This window comes from Rutidosis leptorrhynchoides, chromosome 7, assembly GCF_046630445.1.
Source record: "Rutidosis leptorrhynchoides isolate AG116_Rl617_1_P2 chromosome 7, CSIRO_AGI_Rlap_v1, whole genome shotgun sequence".
NCBI lineage: Eukaryota > Viridiplantae > Streptophyta > Magnoliopsida > Asterales > Asteraceae > Rutidosis > Rutidosis leptorrhynchoides.
The window spans coordinates 201,698,520-201,717,830 of NC_092339.1; positions in this window are offsets into that span (position 1 = coordinate 201,698,520).

Consider the following 19,311-nt stretch of genomic DNA (forward strand, 5'->3'; position numbering starts at 1 on the left):
AATAATACAAATAAAGTAAAAAACTTAAACTAAATATTAATTTAATTAAAACCCTAATTAATATTAATAATAATAAAATTAACCCTAAACTCGCATTAATTACAGTCTGAAGTTTGACCTGTCAGAAAGTACCGCGAGTGCGGATCCCAGCTGGCATAAAGTTCCGTGAGTGTGGATACCTGAGGTTCAGATCAGATCAGGTCGAAAAATTCGACAACTTCTGTTTTTTTTTTCTGTTTTATAAAATATAGAAAATGTTTTATAATAAAACTAAAACTTATATTTTAAATAAAAATAACTTATTAGTATTTTATAACTAAAAATACCTTCTTTTTTTTAAAGACTTAAAGATATATATTTTTTATGTTTTTAAATATTTGATATTTAAAACTTATGTAAATATATTTTTACAAAAATAATGTAAAAACTAATTTTTTTTAATAGCGTCTCGTTTCGGCGTTAAGTGTTGTTCTCTGGCAGCGGCGCCAAAAATACTTGATGTGTGCGAGGCGTACTAGGAAATAGTGTATATTTTACTAGGAAATACAATTAAATACGATACAATTTTACATAAGATATTTATTTATTTATAGAATGGATATACCTAAACCTTGCTACAACACTTATAGGCTGTGTACCTAATCGTACAGTAGTGTATTTTTTAGTAAGTCCGGTTCGTTCCACAGGGAAATCTTTTAAACAAAGCTTAACGCTATATTAGTTTTAATTATTAAAAATACAAACATATATAAAAGTAATATTATTATTATAAAAGGGAGGTTTTACCGTTTAATGACCGGTTTGTCGATTTTTAAAACTTTAGTCGCAGTTAAAACCTAATGTAAAATATTAAATAAATAAAAGACTTAATTTAAAGCGTAAAGTAAATAACGATAATGAAATTGCAATAAATAAAAGTGCTATGAAATAAAATTGCTATAAATAAAAATGCAATAATTAGAAGTGCAATTAAATATGAAAATAAAGGAATTATGCTTATTTAAACTTCCGTAATCATGATATTTGACGTGTTGATTTTTAGTTTTATGCCCATGGGTTAATTGTCCTTCGTCCTGGATTATTTAATATGTCCGTCTGGTTTTTGTCCATAACAGTCCATCAGTCATAAATATAAAGTGCGAGTGTCCTCGTCAAATTATCCTTATACCCGAAGTTAAATATTCCAACTAATTGAGGACTTAAACTGTAACAAGGTCTTAATACTTTGTTTAATAATTACATCAGGATATCGACTGCGTGTTACCCAAGGTTTTAATACTTTGTTATCAATTATGCCAAGTGTCCTTGTATATAATTTCACCCATATTTTAATAATTCCATAGACTATTAATCCATTCCCGTGTCCGGTTAAATGAACGATTATTCGTACATATAAATATCCCGACCATCGTGTCCGATTGAGTGTATATGGTTATTTATAGGTACGTCCAATTGTAAATCTTTATATTAAAATTAACAAACTATCATTTAGTTAAACAAATATAAATCCCATTAATAGCCCATAGTCAAATTTCCACAAGTGTCGTTCTTTTGTCCAAACACCAATTATGGTACAAAGCCCAATTACCCAATTTTAGTAATTAGCCCAACATCATGATTACTTCGTTTTAAATATGCATAATAATAACTTAGCTACGAGACATTAATGTAACAAGTTTGAACATAACTTACAATGATTAATAATAGCGTAGCATTACACGGACAGAATTTTGACTTACACCCTTACAACACTCGCTAACATACCCTTATTATTAGAAATTAAAATTAAAATTATAATTATAATATAAATATAAATATTATACGTTGAGTAAGAAGAAGGAAAAAGATGTGTTTTTGGTGCAGAATTCGTTGCCTTTTATAGGCCCGCTTCATACTGTAGAGTACCGCGAGTGCGGTAGTCTCCTTCACAAAAGTACCGCGAGTGTGGTACACTGGATTCCAGCTCACTCTTTGATTTAAACGTGGGCTGCTGTAATTTTTTAATATATATATATATATATAATATATATATAATTTATATAATTATATATATATTATATTATATTCTTGTGCATAGTTGACTTGTAATTTTTAGTCCGTTGCGTCGAGCGTTGAAAGTTGACTTTGGTCCCGGTTCCGGATTTTCGAACGTCCTTGCGTACAATTTAATATCTTGTATTTTGCTTTTTGCACCTTGTACTCTTGTAATTTTGAGGCGTTTCTCATCAATAATTTGAAACACTTTGATTGTACTTTGTACTTTTGAGCTTTTTGGTCGTTTGCGTCTTCAATTTGTCGAATCTGTCTTTTGTGTTCACCTTTTATTATTTAAACGAATATCACTTGTAAATAGAACAATTGCAACTAAAAGCTTATCTTTCTTGAGGGATAATGCTATGAAATATATGTTCGTTTTTAGCATTATCAAAACCCCATCCAAAGTACCGGATAATTTAGTACTTCGAAATTTATATCGTATCCGAAGGGTGTCCCGAAATGATGGGGATATTCTTATATATGCATCTTGTTAATGTCGGTTACCAGGTGTTCACCATATGAATGATTTTTATCTCTATGTATGGGATGTATATTGAAATATGAAATCTTGTGGTCTATTGTTACGATTTGATATATATAGGTTAAACCTATAACTCACCAACATTTTTTGTTGACATTTTAAGCATGTTTATTCTCAGGTGATTATTAAGAGCTTCCGCTGTCGCATACTTAAATAAGGACAAGCTTTGGAGTCCATGCATGTATGATATTATGTAAAAACTGCATTCAAGAAACTTATTTCATTGTAACATATTTGTATTGTAAACCATTATGTAATCGTCGTGTGTAAACAGGATATTTTAGATTATCATTATTAGTTAATCTACGTAAAGCTTTTTAAACCTTTATTGATGAAATAAAGGTTATGGTTTGTTTTAAAATGAATGCAGTCTTTGAAAAACGTCTCATATAGAGGTCAAAACCTCGCAACGAAATCAATTAATATGGAACGTTTTTAATCAATAAGAACGGGACATTTTATGAAGCGCGACTTTTGACGCAAAAATGAAGTACACGGGTGTACGCACACATAAAACCAAATAAGGGAGTACGTATAGTGAAAACACCATCGGAAATGCATGTGGTGATAAAAAATGAAACACCTGAAGAGTTCATTGCAAAACCAAGCTTGTGCACTGGAACACCTCCGGGCGTCATTAAAACATGGTCGTCAAGTGGAGGTAAAATACCTAAATAAAATCACAGCTAAGTTATATACTTTATTCTGCGCTAACTAAAATTTTATTTTTGGACTATATATCAGCAGGAGGTTTGTTGTAGTGACCCGAACTTTTCCATGTTTATATATATTAATTGAGATTGATATTTACATGATTAAATGTTTCCAACATGTTAAGCAATCAAACTTGTTAAGACTTGATTAATTGAAATATGTTTCATATAGACAATTGACCACCCAAGTTGACCGGTGATTCACGAACGTTAAAATTTGTAAAAACTATATGATGACATATATATGGATATATATATAGTTAACATGATACTATGATAAGTAAACATATCATTAATTATATTAACAATGAACTACATATGTAAAAACAAGACTACTAACTTAATGATTTTTAAACGAGACATATATGAAACGATTATCGTTGTAAAGACATTTAATGTATATATATCATATTAAGAGATATTCATACATGATAATATCATGATAATATAATAATTTAAAATCTCATTTGATATTATAAACATTGGGTTAACAACATTTAACAAGATCGTTAACCTAAAGGTTTCAAAACAACACTTACATGTAACGACTAACGATGACTTAACGACTCAGTTAAAATGTATATACATGTAGTGTTTTAATATGTATTTATACACTTTTGAAAGACTTCAATACACTTATCAAAATACTTCTACTTAACAAAAATGCTTACAATTACATCCTCGTTCAGTTTCATCAACAATTCTACTCGTATGCACCCGTATTCGTACTCGTACAATACACAGCTTTTAGATGTATGTACTATTGGTATATACACTCCAATGATCAGCTCTTAGCAGCCCATGTGAGTCATCTAACACATGTGGGAACCATCATTTGGCAACTAGCATGAAATATCTCATAAAATTACAAAAATATGAGTAATCATTCATGACTTATTTACATGAAAACAAAATTACATATCCTTTATATCTAATCCATACACCAACGACCAAAAACACCTACAAACACTTTCATTCTTCAATTTTCTTCATCTAATTGATCTCTCTCAAGTTCTATCTTCAAGTTCTAAGTGTTCTTCATATATTCTACAAGTTCTAGTTACATAAAATCAAGAATACTTTCAAGTTTGCTAGCTCACTTCCAATCTTGTAAGGTGATCATCCAACCTCAAGAAATCTTTGTTTCTTATAGTAGGTTATCATTCTAATACAAGGTAATAATCATATTCAAACTTTGGTTCAATTTCTATAACTATAACAATCTTATTTCAAGTGATGATCTTACTTGAACTTGTTTTCGTGTCATGATTCTGCTTCAAGAACTTCGAGCCATCCAAGGATCCGTTGAAGCTAGATCCATTTTTTCTCTTTTCCAGTAGGTTTATCCAAGGAACCTAAGGTAGTAATGATGTTCATAACATCATTCGATTCATACATATAAAGCTATCTTATTCGAAGGTTTAAACTTGTAATCACTAGAACATAGTTTAGTTAATTCTAAACTTGTTCGCAAACAAAAGTTAATCCTTCTAACTTGACTTTTAAAATCAACTAAACACATGTTCTATATCTATATGATATGCTAACATAATGATTTAAAACCTGGAAACACGAAAAACACCGTAAAACCGGATTTACGCCGTCGTAGTAACACCGCGGGCTGTTTTGGGTTAGTTAATTAAAAACTATGATAAACTTTGATTTAAAAGTTGTTATTCTGAGAAAATGATTTTTATTATGAACATGAAACTATATCCAAAAATTATGGTTAAACTCAAAGTGAAAGTATGTTTTCTAAAATGGTCATCTAGACGTCGTTCTTTCGACTGAAATGACTACCTTTACAAAAATGACTTGTAACTTATTTTTCCGACTATAAACCTATACTTTTTCTGTTTAGATTCATAAAATAGAGTTCAATATGAAACCATAGCAATTTGATTCACTCAAAACGGATTTAAAATGAAGAAGTTATGGGTAAAACAAGATTGGATAATTTTTCTCATTTTAGCTACGTGAAAATTGGTAACAAATCCATTCCAACCATAACTTAATCAACTTGTATTGTATATTATGTAATCTTGAGATACCATAGACACGTATACAATGTTTCAACCTATCATGTCGACACATCTATATATATTTCGGAACAACCATAGACACTCTATATGTGAATGTTGGAGTTAGCTATACAGGGTTGAGGTTGATTCCAAAATATATATAGTTTGAGTTGCGATCAATACTGAGATACGTATACACTGGGTCGTGGATTTATTCAAGATCATATTTATCAATTTATTTCTGTACTTCTAACTGTGGACAACTAGTTGTAGGTTACTAACTAGGACAGCTGACTTAATAAACTTAAAACATCAAAATATATTAAAAGTGTTGTAAATATATTTTGAACATACTTTGATATATATGTATATATTGTTATAGGTTCGTGAATCAACCAGTGGCTAAGTCTTACTTCCCGACGAAGTAAAAATCTTTGAAAGTGAGTTATAGTCCCACTTTTAAAATCTAATATTTTTGGGATGAGAATACATGTAGGTTTTATAAATGATTTACAAAATAGACACAAGTACGTGAAACTACATTCTATGGTTGAATTATTGAAATCGAATATGCCCCTTTTTATTAAGTCTGGTAATCTAAGAATTAGGGAACAGACACCCTAATTGACGCGAATCCTAAAGATAGATCTATTGGGCCTAACAAACCCCATCCAAAGTACCGGATGTTTTAGTACTTCGAAAATTATATCATATCCGAAGGGTGTCCCGGAATAATGGGGATATTCTTATATATGCATCTTGTTAATGTCGGTTACCAGGTGTTTACCATATGAATGATTTTTATCTCTATGTATGGGATGTGTATTGAAATATGAAATTCTGTGGTCTATTATTATGATTTGATATATATAGGTTAAACCTATAACTCACCAACATTTTTGTTGACGTTTTAAGCATGTTTATTCTCAGGTGATTATTAAGAGCTTCCGCTGTCGCATACTTAAATAAGGTCGAGATTTGGAGTCCATGCTTGTATGATATTGTGTAAAAACTGCATTCAATAAACTTATTTTGTTGTAACATATTTGTATTGTAAACCATTATGTAATGGTCGTGTGTAAACAGGATATTTTAGATTATCATTATTTGATAATCTACGTAAAGCCTTTTAAACCTTTATTGATGAAATAAAGGTTATGGTTTGTTTTAAAATGAATGCAGTCTTTGAAAAACGTCTCATATAGAGGTCAAAACCTCGTAACGAAATCAATTAATATGGAACGTTTTTAATCAATAAGAACGGGACATTTCATTTGTGGCGTTTAAAACAACGGCAATTGAATAATGGTTGGGACAGAGGAAAACACCAAACCAATAAGAAACCTCTGAAGATGGTCCATGAATTATTTGATGCAAGTGACAAAGAGTCAAAAGCAAATATAAATCTGCCATGAAAGGATAATTGGGTTAAAATGCAAGGAAGCATTGAGTATGTCAGACTAATAACGGTAAAGGAAAAGGCAAACAACAATAAAAAAACCTAAAAGTTACTACGAAAAGCATTGTGAGTTCAGGAAATACGAGCATACGGCAGGTGACGCAGAAGATATTAAAGTAACAATCCAAAAAGGATAAGGTTATTGGGAAGAAGGACAAAGGGGCGTGTCGTTTTGAAAATAAACTAGCAAAGTGTGCCTTGCATGCATATTGTAGCGACCCGACAAAAATGTCATTGGCGGCGTCGTTAACTTAGGTCCCGTTACGTGGTCATAGTCCCTAATTGAGACGCGTTTGACCAAAATTATGTCGCATAGTGTATGACTTGCAAAGTTTTAAGTTATCAAACAATTCGACAAAGAGTTTAAGTTTACAAAAGTTATCAAGTATAAATGAAATAACTTGAGACATAATATAAGTTGAAAAATTTTGAATGTTATCAATAGCGTATGCATGTAATCATTTAAGTTTGAATCCAAAGGTGCTATCACTAGCGTATGCATGTATGCTTGACCCCAAGCAAGTAATCAAAGTGTGCGGAAGCATGCATCAAGTAGCCACGTATGAACCTGAGAAACATATAGAAAACTGTCAACGAAAAACGTTGGTGAAATCATAAGTGTATTTGTAAACGTTGTTTTTGAACCACAAGATTTTGTATTTCCATAACGTTGATTATCTAAATCGTTTGCATTCCAAAGTTGTTGTTCATTTGTGGAGCACCCAATTATCAAGACTTAACTATTCACGTACCCTGTTGTCATAGTGTTAGAACCTACACTATATACTCGAAAATATATTTCATCCGCTAACGGTAGCGAACCGTCCGAATGAGGGCTTGTTAAGCCCATGTGATCACATAACATAAGTTCACGTTTACACCCTGCAAGTGTAACTAATAATAATTAAATTGAGGTTTTTTGTTCTAACTCGCACGTGGAATGTTTGTTTTCATACTTGTGTTCAAAGCATAAAAGTATAATACGTATATGTTTCTCATCCCATAGTTTAAAGAGTAAAAGTTGTTGAAAATGTGGGACTATGATCTCACCTTGATTGCACGAAAGTAAATGTACTTCATAAAGTAACGTGTGCAAGAACGAATGCTAGTCTTGAACTAAACAAATAAGTTGTATCAATTACCGGTTACGACAAAAGGTCGGGCGAAATGTGTTCAATTAGTCATATGGCTCGTTGCGACTCGATTATATAGCATGTGAGTCACGTTGTCAAGTTTCATGCAAGATATAAGTATAAACGCAAGTTAGAACGATTGCATAAGTGTTTGGTTAAGTTTGACTAAAAGTCAAACTTGGTCAAAGTCAAAGTCAACGACGTCTGGTCGGGTTTTCGACCATTACACATAAAAACGTAGTCATATATAAGCATGTTGGCAAAATTTCATGTTAAACGGAGTTGCGAGTAAGCGGGAACGAAAGTGCAAAAATCCAAAATTGAATTTGGTCAGGGGTTTTCTCACTATAGCGAGATTTTATGCACACCAGGGCTCGCTGTAGCGAGGCCCCTGGTTTCAGGTGCTGTTGTTGAATTTTCAAGTGCAAGAACCAAGCTTCTTTCAAACACAACTAATGAACCGTAAACATTCAAAACACGTATTTTATATCGTTGGAAAGGTAATTTAACAAGGAATACAACTAAACACATTTCATTAAACAAAAACATCATTTACAATAACCGAAATCTCGCCGAATGATCATTATTTAACGTTTCAAGCTCAAAAATGCAAATGGTGATTCGGGAATCCAATTTACACATACGATATGCCGTTTTGAAGGTAATTAAACATACATTGCAACTAAACACTTATCAACAATATCAACAAGCATTCAATGCATCAAAATTTCGTTTTAAGTCTATCAAACTCTAACCAAAATTCATAAAATCAACAATCATGCTAACGAAGTTTTTCTAAATCAACCTACATACCAAAATGAAGCTAACGATGCTAGTAACACATTTAATACATGAACTTTAATATTTAAACAACATTTAATCTTCCAAAACTCAAGATTAAACACACCCATTTCAAGTTCATGCTAGTTTATGCAAAATAACAAGATCGAGCAAATAAATCACATATTCATGCTAGACTTGAGCCATAGACACTAACTAACACCATTTCAAGTCTATAAAATGAATTTAGAGAAATCTAGAGTTTTTAGAAACTTTACCCCAAGTAGTGAAATTGGTACCAAAACATAGAGGATGAAGAGAGGATTCTAAAAGTACGATTCGTTTTGATGCTAGCTTCCTATTCTTAATTTAGATGATGAATTTGTGGAGAAGGTGAAAAGGATTCAAAGTTGGAAGTAATAGGTGAAAGAAAAAGAGAAAAAAATGAAATAAAAATGAATGGTGGGGAGGGGTGGGTTGACTAGTTGACCTAGTCAAAAGTTTGCCCCCTTGGCAACTTTAGTCCCTTGAGATTAAAAGCAGGTGCGTGAATTAACCAAACGAATTAATTTAAATACGCGAGAATAAATGGGAGATGATATAATCGAATAACGAAAATATTAAGAACGTTAGTTAACGAAAGATACGAATTCAGATAACCAAAGATATTATCTAAAAAAAAGACGGGCGTTAAAATAATTTAACGTAAAAATGCGGGATGTTACTGATGGTATGGTTTAATATAAGGTTTATCCTTAACTGTGTTATCTTCATTAACCTTTTCAACTACCGGTTCTTTTTCCTTATCTTGATCAGGTTGTGGTTCTTGTGGAGTAGGAATAGCTTCATCAGAAGTTACAGGTATTTCAAGTGGTTTAAGTGTTGTACCACTTCTTGTGGTAATGGCTTTAGCTGTTTCATTTCGGGGGTTAGCATTTGTATCACTAGGTAAACTTCCCGATTTTCTTTCACCTATTAACCTTGCTAGGTTACTTACTTCTTGTTTCAAGTTTTGAATAGAAGCTTGTTGATTTCTAAATGCTTGAGCATTTTGTTCATTAGTTTGTTTTTGAGATGTGAAAAACTGCGTTTGAGTTTCAACTAGCTTTGTCATCATATCTTCTAAATTCGGCTTTTTATCATCGGTTTGTGGTGGTTTGTTTTGAAAATTAGGTCTTTGCTGATTGTAAGTATTATTGGATACTTGTTGATTGTTAGGACCTTATTGGTTGTTGTATGGAATATTTCGATTATAATTCTGGTTTTGATTGTAGATCGATCTTGGCGGTTGATAATTATTCTGATAATTATTTTCAGGCCTTTGGTTTAGATATGAAACATTCTCTCTTTGCTCCATTGTTAATTCAATACTGAGACAATCTTTTGTCAAATGTGGTCCTCCACACTGCTCACAACTAATTCGTATTGAGTGGATATCTTTAGTCATCTTTTCCATTCGTCTCTCGACAGCATCTATCTTTGCGGAAATGGAATCTAAGTCATGGCTAGAATCGGCTCTAGCTGCTTTAGATGATCTAACGATATCTTTTTCTTGGTGCCACTCATGTGAGTGGGAAGCAGTGTTATCAATAATTTTGTAAGCATCAGTTTCGGTTTTCTTCATAATAGAACCACCAGCTGCTATATCGATGTCTTTCCTTGTAGTGATATCGCATCCTTGGTAGAATACTTGTACTATTTGACAGGTGTCTAAACCATGTTGCGGACATCCTCTTAATAACTTTCCAAATCTTGTCCACGCCTCATATAGAGTTTCATTTGGCTTCTGTGTGAACGTAACAATTTCTCCTTGAAGTCTTACGGCTTTAGATGCAGGAAAGAATTGGTTAAGAAATTTTTCAACTAAAACGTCCCATGTATCAATCGCCCCTTCAGGTAACGATTCCAACCAATCTTTGGCTTCTCCCTTTAAAGTCCGGGGAAATAACATGAGATATATCTGTTCATCCTCCACTTCTCGGATTTTAAATAGAGTGCAGATCCTATTAAAGGTACGAAGATGTTCATTTGGATCTTCCTTCGGCGCACCACTAAATTGGCATTGATTAGTCACCATGTGTAGAATTTGTCCTTTGATTTCATAATCTAGCGCATTAATGTCAGGATGAGTAATTGCGTGACCTTGGCCAGTGCGTTTAGCTCTCATTCGGTCTTCAATACTTAAAGGTTCCAGATTCTCCATAATTGAATTTGTTGAATCGGAATCACTAGAGGATTCTGATTTAATGGTTCGTTCCTCAACAATCTCTGTTTGAATGATTGGTGGTTCTGGAGGAAAAATTAATGGTTCAGGATCTACGAATTGTCCCTGAATATTCTCCGGATTCTCAATTGTGAGGTCGGGTTCAAAAAATGGATTATCGGAAATTTAAATTGGAGTACTTGGTCGAATGGATGACGATTCTAAAGAAAAATCAACGGCGATAATATTAGCTAGATGTCTTGATCGAGTTACAGGTGGTGAACGTACAAAAGATGGTGAACGTCTTGCTTGGTGCATTCACTGAATATCCTATTAGTTTTTTAAAAGGAAAGAAAAATTATATAAGTTATCCAATTAATAGACTTTTCTGATTTTGCCCACGTTTCGAATAGCCAAAAGATGCAGCAGAGGGACAGGATTTGTTTGGTCTCAATATAATTGAGGACTGTTTGGCTCCAATAACCCGGTCCACGTACAAATCCAACTATTACTACGAACCAGAAAATTTTGATGTCTATCAATTTAACCACTTAAAATAAATTTTCGTAATTTTAAGAAATTTAGATAAGAAGTAGAATAAAAATCTATGTCCTAAAACTAGAATAGCGAGAAATAAGAAAGAAAAAGAGCGCGTAGAAAAAGGTCGAAAAATAAAAGGCGTCGAAAAATAAGAAAGAAAAAGAGTGACTTATAAAACTTAAAAATACTTGACTAACCCAACTTTATTACTATCACTAACTTAAAATTATAATCGCAAATTGAGATTACTAATTGGAATGATAAATGATACATAGGTAAAAGGCGTCTAAAAATATTAAAGCTTACAAGTAAAACTGTATCCCAAATGGCAATATCTTAAAAAGGAACTAAAACTTAAAAAGGCGTCGCAAAATTCTAAAGCATCTAAATCTTAGTCTAAAGAAAAAGCACTCAAGGGATTTTACGGTAAAGCCTAAAAATAAAAATAACTATGGCAAAAACTATGTTTAAAAACTAAATACGAGCGAAAAATATAAATATTACACTAAAACAATTAAAAAGGACAAAATATAAAAATATACTAAAAGTTATAAAAAGTACAATTTTTTATAAAAATATTATATTTATATTATTTATTTAATAAAACTATTAATTTTATAATTTAAATAAACTAATTTAACTAAATATAAAATAAATTAAAAACTAAAATTAAACTAAATAATAAAATATTAAAACCTAATTAGGGTTTATTAAATAATAATAATAATAATACACCGTAATTAATGCAGTTAGGGTTTCCTATTGGCGTGTCAGACACTCTCATGCGATCGCATGAGTTTATGCCTTCGGGCTCATGCGATCGCATGAGCCAGGATTTTGGGTCAGGTTACAGGCTGCTACAGTAGCAGGCCCGAGAGTTTATTATTTTTTTTTTTATTTTGCTGTGTTTATTTTTTCTGTTTTAAATATTTATATAATATATTTTTATAAATTAAATAAAACTTATATTTTTATAAAATAAATATAAAGAAACTTTTATAGAACTTAAATATTTAACAAACTCTTAAAAATATTTATATTTTTGTTTTTCTTTTTATATTTTCGAATATATTAAAACGTATTTTTACAAAAGCGTATTTTAATAAAAGTAAACTAAAAATAAAAATCTTTTTTTTTTAGCGTTGCGCTTCCGGCTTTTAAGCAAGAGAAATCCTCGGCAGCGGCGCCAAAAATACTTGATGTTATGCGAGGTGTATATAAAATACCTTATATTTTACAAGAAAATACTATTAAATACGATATAATTTTACTCAAGATATTTATTTATTTATTGAATGGATATACTTAAACCTTGCTACAACACTTATAGGCAGTGTACCTAATCGTACAGTAGTGTAGTTTTTAGTAACTCCGGTTCGTTCCACAGGGAAAATCTTTTAATCAAAGCTTAACGCTATATTAGTTTTATTTTATAAAAATACAAATATATATATAAGTAATATTATTATTATAAAGGGAGTTTTTACCGTTTAATGACCGGTTTGTCGATTTTAAAAACTTTAGTCGCAGTTAAAACAAAATGTAAAATATTGAATAAATAAAAGACTTAATTTAAAGCTTAAAGTAAATAATGATAATGAAATTGCGATAAATAAAAGTGCGATAAAATAAACTTGCGATAATTAAAAAGTACGATAATTAAAAGTGCAATTAAATACAATAACAATAAATAAAAGAGCTATAATTAGAAGTGCAATTAAATATAAAATAAAGGAAATTAAATATGAAATAAAAGAATTATGCTTATTTAAACTTACGTAATCATGATGTTTGACGTGTTGATTTTAGTTTTATGCCCATGGGTTAATTGTCCTTTGTCCTGGATTATTTAATATGTCCGTCTGGTTTTTGTCCATAACAGTCCATCAGTCATAAATATAAAGTGCGAGTGTCCTCGTCAAATTATCCTTATACCCGAAGTTAAACATTCCAACTAATTGGGGACTTAAACTGTAACAAGATTTTAATACTTTGTTTAATAATTACACCAGGATGTCGACTGAATGTAACCCAAGGTTTTAATACTTTGTTATCAATTATGCCAAGTGTCCTTGTACATAATTTCACCCCTGTTTTAATAATTCTAGTGGCTATTAATCCATTCCCGTGTCCGATTAAATGTTCGATTATTCGTACATATAAATACCCCACCCATCATGTCCGATCGAGTGTATATGGTTATTTATAGGGACGTTCAATTGTAAATCTTTATATTAAAATTAACAAACTATCATTTAGTTAAACAAATATAAAGCCCATTAATAGCCCATAGTCTAATTTCCACAAGTGTCGTTCTTTTGTCCAAACCCCAATTATGGTTCAAAGTCCAATTACCCAATTTTAATATTTTTAGCCCAACATCATGATTACTTCGGATTAAATAAGCATAATAATAACTTAGCTACGAGACATTAAATTAAAAAGGTTGAACATAACTTACAATGATTAAAAATAGCGTAGCGTTACACGGACAGAATTTCGACTTACACCCTTACAACATTCGCTAACACACCCTTATTATTAGGATTTAAAATTAAAATTAAAATTAAAATATAAATTATAAATACATATACTATGTTTGAGTGAAGAATAAAAAGATGTGTTTTTGTGGTGCACCAAAGCTCGATTTTTATAGGCATGTGGGCTGGAACTGTGCACCATGTGATCGCATGGATTTATGCCTTCCAGGCCATGCGATCGCATGGCCAGCTGGGGAGACTCAAAAGTCTTTGTTTTTTTATGCCGACGGTTTTTAAATATAATATAATATATATCAATTTTAAGAATTAATTATATATTATATTATATTCATGTGCATAGTTGACTTGAAATTTTTAGTCCGTTGCGTCGAGTGTTGAGAGTTGACTCTGGTCCCGGTTCCGGATTTTCGAACGTCCTTGCGAATAATTTAATATCTTGTACTTGCGTTTTGAATCTTGTACTCTTGTAATTTTGAGACGTTTCTTATCAATAATTGGAACCTTATTGATTGTATTTTGTACTTTTGAGCTTTTTGGTCGTTTGCGTCTTCAATTCGTCGAATCTGTCTTTTGTCTTCACCTTTTATTATTTAAACGAATATCACTTGTAAATAGAACAATTGCAACTAAAAGCTTGTCTTTCTTGAGGAATAATGCTATGAAATATATGTTCGTTTTTAGCATTATCAAATATTCCCACACTTGAGCGTTGCTTGTCCTCAAGCAATATCGTCTTGAAATATTAGAATCACTTCTTTATTCTTCACACTTTGTACATCAGTGATTTCAATACGGCGGTATAAACAATGGTAGTAACGATGTAGTTTACAGTCTCACATGACTTATGAAAATTTAGATCCTTTAGGAAATTGGATCTTTATGAAAATATTTGATTTTTTTGAAAATTAAATCTAGCTTTTACCCTAGATAAGTTTTCCGGAATAACCCTTCACCCGTGTTTGCAAAATATTTTTGTGGGTTTGGTGGGTTTCAGATTTGAAAATTTTAGCTCAAAACTTGTGGTTTTGTGTCACCCACTTGCTAACCTTGTATTGGGAAAGCAACAAGTCCAGTATACTTGCTTCATATATTACCTTTTGGTAAACTACCGTCCGGTTGTAAAGGAAAGCGTTTGAACAAGCAACTGTTAAGGCAATGTCCCCTGACATGCTTTTAATTATGGTCTATAACGTGTCAGACGCAATTACTATCCTTGGTAGGAGCAATAGTAAAGCTCACCTTTATGATTTTTCGGTCTGGCACAAGGTCCTGTCTTTGACCATGCTATGCAACCACCGTTCTTACGGTTGACACCCAATTTGGTTCAGGTGACCTAATGAATTCCAGGTGAATTCCTAGGATTTTACGTTCAATGGTAATGAACGCATTGAAAATGGGTTTTCAGAAAACAAATCGGTTTGTAATTTTGATCAAAATATTTTCTCATTCAAGCTCGAGTTTAGATATCATTGAATTCCATGAGTTTGTAATTCTCAATCTTTAAGGTCAATCTCTAGGATTGAGTAATATCAGTCTTAAAAGCTGATTTTTGATCTTTAAAGGAGATTATCCTTTATGGGGATCTGATTTATTAGTCTTATCAAGCTAATTTGCACGGTGCCCCCCATTGTACGAGACAGATCCTCTCATGGTTAGGATAAGTCTGACCACTTGGCGACCCTGTTTGATGCTGAGGTCCGTGGATTTCCTGCTGATTTTAGTGATGACTTTTCTAGGTTTTTCATCAACCTACAGCTGGTCTGGACAAAAACTTCATGACCTATATCAAGAAGCGCGTGTCTTTTTCGGAAGACTTTACTTCCTTTAAATGATGGAATTGATTCATCGTGTAGATCCATCTTTCTTTCAAATATATTACAGTAAATCGGGTAAAACTGTTTAGTTTAGTCCAAAGCAAAATTATCTTCAATTATTTGTTACAGAAATATGTGATATATGTTTAAGATAACTTGGTAATTTTTCCCACACTTGGCTTTTATTTTCCTTTTTATTGTCCTCTATTCCATTTTAAATGAATTTTAACATTTTGGTTTGTTTCTCAATTTATGTCCTTTCTGAGGTAACAATAATTTCGGTGTTAACACCTAGTTTTATCGTTCATAAATATGTATAAACATGATTTTGAGTTCATTTAATTGAAAATTTTGAAAAATTTTACTACAATTGGGTAGTCAGTATATAAGACTATGGCTGTTCTTTATCAGAGAGCACTAGATTCTAATACAACTACTACTTTACTAGTATTTATAATGGTAACCAAGTGTATAAAGTAAAAATTTTAAAATCCGAAAGAATTTAACCCCTTCCCACACTTAAGATCTTGCAATGCCCTCATTTGCAAGAAATCAGTAACAATTTAAATTATTGAGGGTGATTAGTGTGAAAATGATTAAATTTTACCAAAGTTTCCAAACATATTGGCGTTTGTTTGCTGAATGATAAATGGTGCATATCATTTGTTCATTCCGTCTGTTGTTACATCACATTTATTTGTCATCTTGTCGTCAAAATTAGTAGCTTTTGCTGAACTTAATGCCAGTCTTTGAAAATGCGCTGTTTTACCCTGTTTTGTACAATTTACAATATACATACATACAAATATAAACATGCATGGCAATTTGAAATGGGACTTAATATCCCACTTTCAAATCCTAAATGTGAAATATTAGTACACAATAATAATAAAAATTATAAAAATTACATAAGTATATTCAATAACATAAGTTTAAACATGAATAAGTAAAAAGATAAAAACATAAAAATCATATAAATAACCAAATGGAACCAAATCAGTCTGGATAGGGGTTCCAGTTTATCTCATCAGGTGAGTTCCATTGTTGGTTATAGGTGTTCTGATAGGCTTGGTTATAGTCATACCGGTTAAAGGGTGGTCGGATATCGGGGCTGTGTGGCGGAAAATGAGCAGGTCGAGTAGGCACGTAATTATTTGGTACCTGATATGATAGATGGCTCATGATTTGGTGCTGATGAACTACCCAGCTATCGTGTTGGCATCGCCTATAATCCTCGTATACTCGCTCGGAGTTCCACTGCTCATACATACTATGTCTGGTCGCGTTCGTCATTGCTTCCTCATCTATACGAACGTGGACGTCAAGAATAGCATCTCGAAAGACATCCCTAATGTCTTCCGCCTCCTCCATTTCCTCGTCTGAGCCTCTCTCTACCTGAGGATGAGATCCCTCATAGGGTACTACCTGGTTACGTCTACTTTTCAATACCTTAGCACCCACATAAACTTTCAATCCTAAGGGCTCAACCTATTCTCTACAAAGCTGTAATGGACCCCCTTGGTTCCTATCAACACCTAAATACTCTCCAATGAGAGTAACAAAAATACCTCCTCCTATTATACTCCCGTCCTGCATTCCCTCTACCATTTTAGATAAATAAAAAGCAACACAGTAAGGGATATTGACAAAGCTTCTAGGATCCCGAATACACTTTAGGTAGAATAAATCATGTAAGGTAATTTTTTCTTTATTGTGACCTCTCTGTGTAATTGAGTTAGCCAAAAATCTATGAATAATACGAAGCTCGGCTCTGTCAATATGTGTATAGGAGTGTCCTCCTGCTCGTGTAAAAACATCAAAATGTAACATACGCCTCCAAATGGCGTCAGCGTCAAAGTTACTATCTACCCTTTCACCATAATGAATCTAATTTGTACAATCGGGTAATAGCAACTCACCAGGAGTATATATCTGTAAGGCCCTGGCCATGTCCAGCATGGACATTCTGTACATCCTACCGCCAAGGATAAACCTAAGAAATCTTCTATCATCTATTCTAACTATATTTGTATCAAGTGATACAGTACTCATCAACTCAACACACCATTCCTTATATACAGGTCTACGAATGGTGAAAAGACATTCCCAATCTGTAAAAGAAGAACTGCCATACCTTTGTACTAAAAGCTGTCTAACACGGTCAGCTAGATGGACCATTTCCAAAGGGGTCCAATCGATTACCCTTGGCACCTCTACATTTTTTGTTACCAATTTGAATTTGTTCCTTTGATATGTCTCGTAATCTCTCCATCTCCTATCAAATCTCATATTAGGATGCAGAGTGTGCTCAGGAATCGTTGGGAATTCTACTGGCGGCCTCATTGGGAATACTATGAATTCATCAACAAACTGTACCGGATCATAATAAGGTATGTGTTGATCAGGCTGTTGTTGTGGTTCTTGTTGTGGTTCTTGTTCGTGTTGCATTTCTGGTTCTGGTTCTGGTGCTGGTGCTGGTCGTCTAGATGATGATGCTCCTGAACCTCCCGTATCGGCTTTCTGCAAAACACATTAAACACAAAATTTGTACATCCAAATATGCATTAGTGTTTGCAAAATAATAACTTAAAACAATCACTATAACATGTTAAATCAAAATTAAACTTATACACATTTTCACAATTTTTCACAATTCTACACTTTTCAAATAAGCACATATGAAAATGTATACAAAATTCATAAGCATTTAACTCAAATAACATGTCAAAATAGTTATTAAAACAAGTCTCAAATGGCAAATATATCAAATTAATCAAGTTCATGAATGTTGGACTTAAAAAGTCCACTTTAATCTCTAAAAATCATGTTTAGGATCAATGTTTGGATCATTTAACTATCTAAACATGTTACACTACTCAATTTAGCAATAATTCATGATAAAAAATCGGCCATAACCTGTTTATATCAAAAAGCCCCAAATTGCTCAAGAACACAAACCCTAGATTTCTAAAAATTTTGAAGTTTTTGGCTTCAAATCATGTTAAATAGCATCAATCTAGGTTATACATGTAGTGACCTGAACTTTTCCATGTTTATATATATTAATTGAGATTGATATTTACATGATTAAATGTTTCCAACATGTTAAGCAATCAAACTTGTTAAGACTTGATTAATTGAAATATGTTTCATATAGACAATTGACCACCCAAGTTGACCGGTGATTCACGAACGTTAAAACTTGTAAAAACTATACGATGACATATATATGGTTATATATATAGTTAACATGTTTTTATTATAAGTATGTATCTCATTAGGTATTTTAACAATGAGTTATATACATAAAAATGAGACTATTAATTTAAGAAACTCGAAAACGATATATATAACGATTATCGTTATAACAACGTCTTACTAGGTACATATGAATCATATTAAGATATTGATACACTTGGTTAATTATGTTAAATGATAAGTAAATATATTATTAAGTGTATTAACAATGAAATACATATGTAAAAATAAGACTACTAACTTAATGATTTCGAAACGAGACATATATGTAACGATTATCGTTGTAACGACATTTAACTGTATATACATCA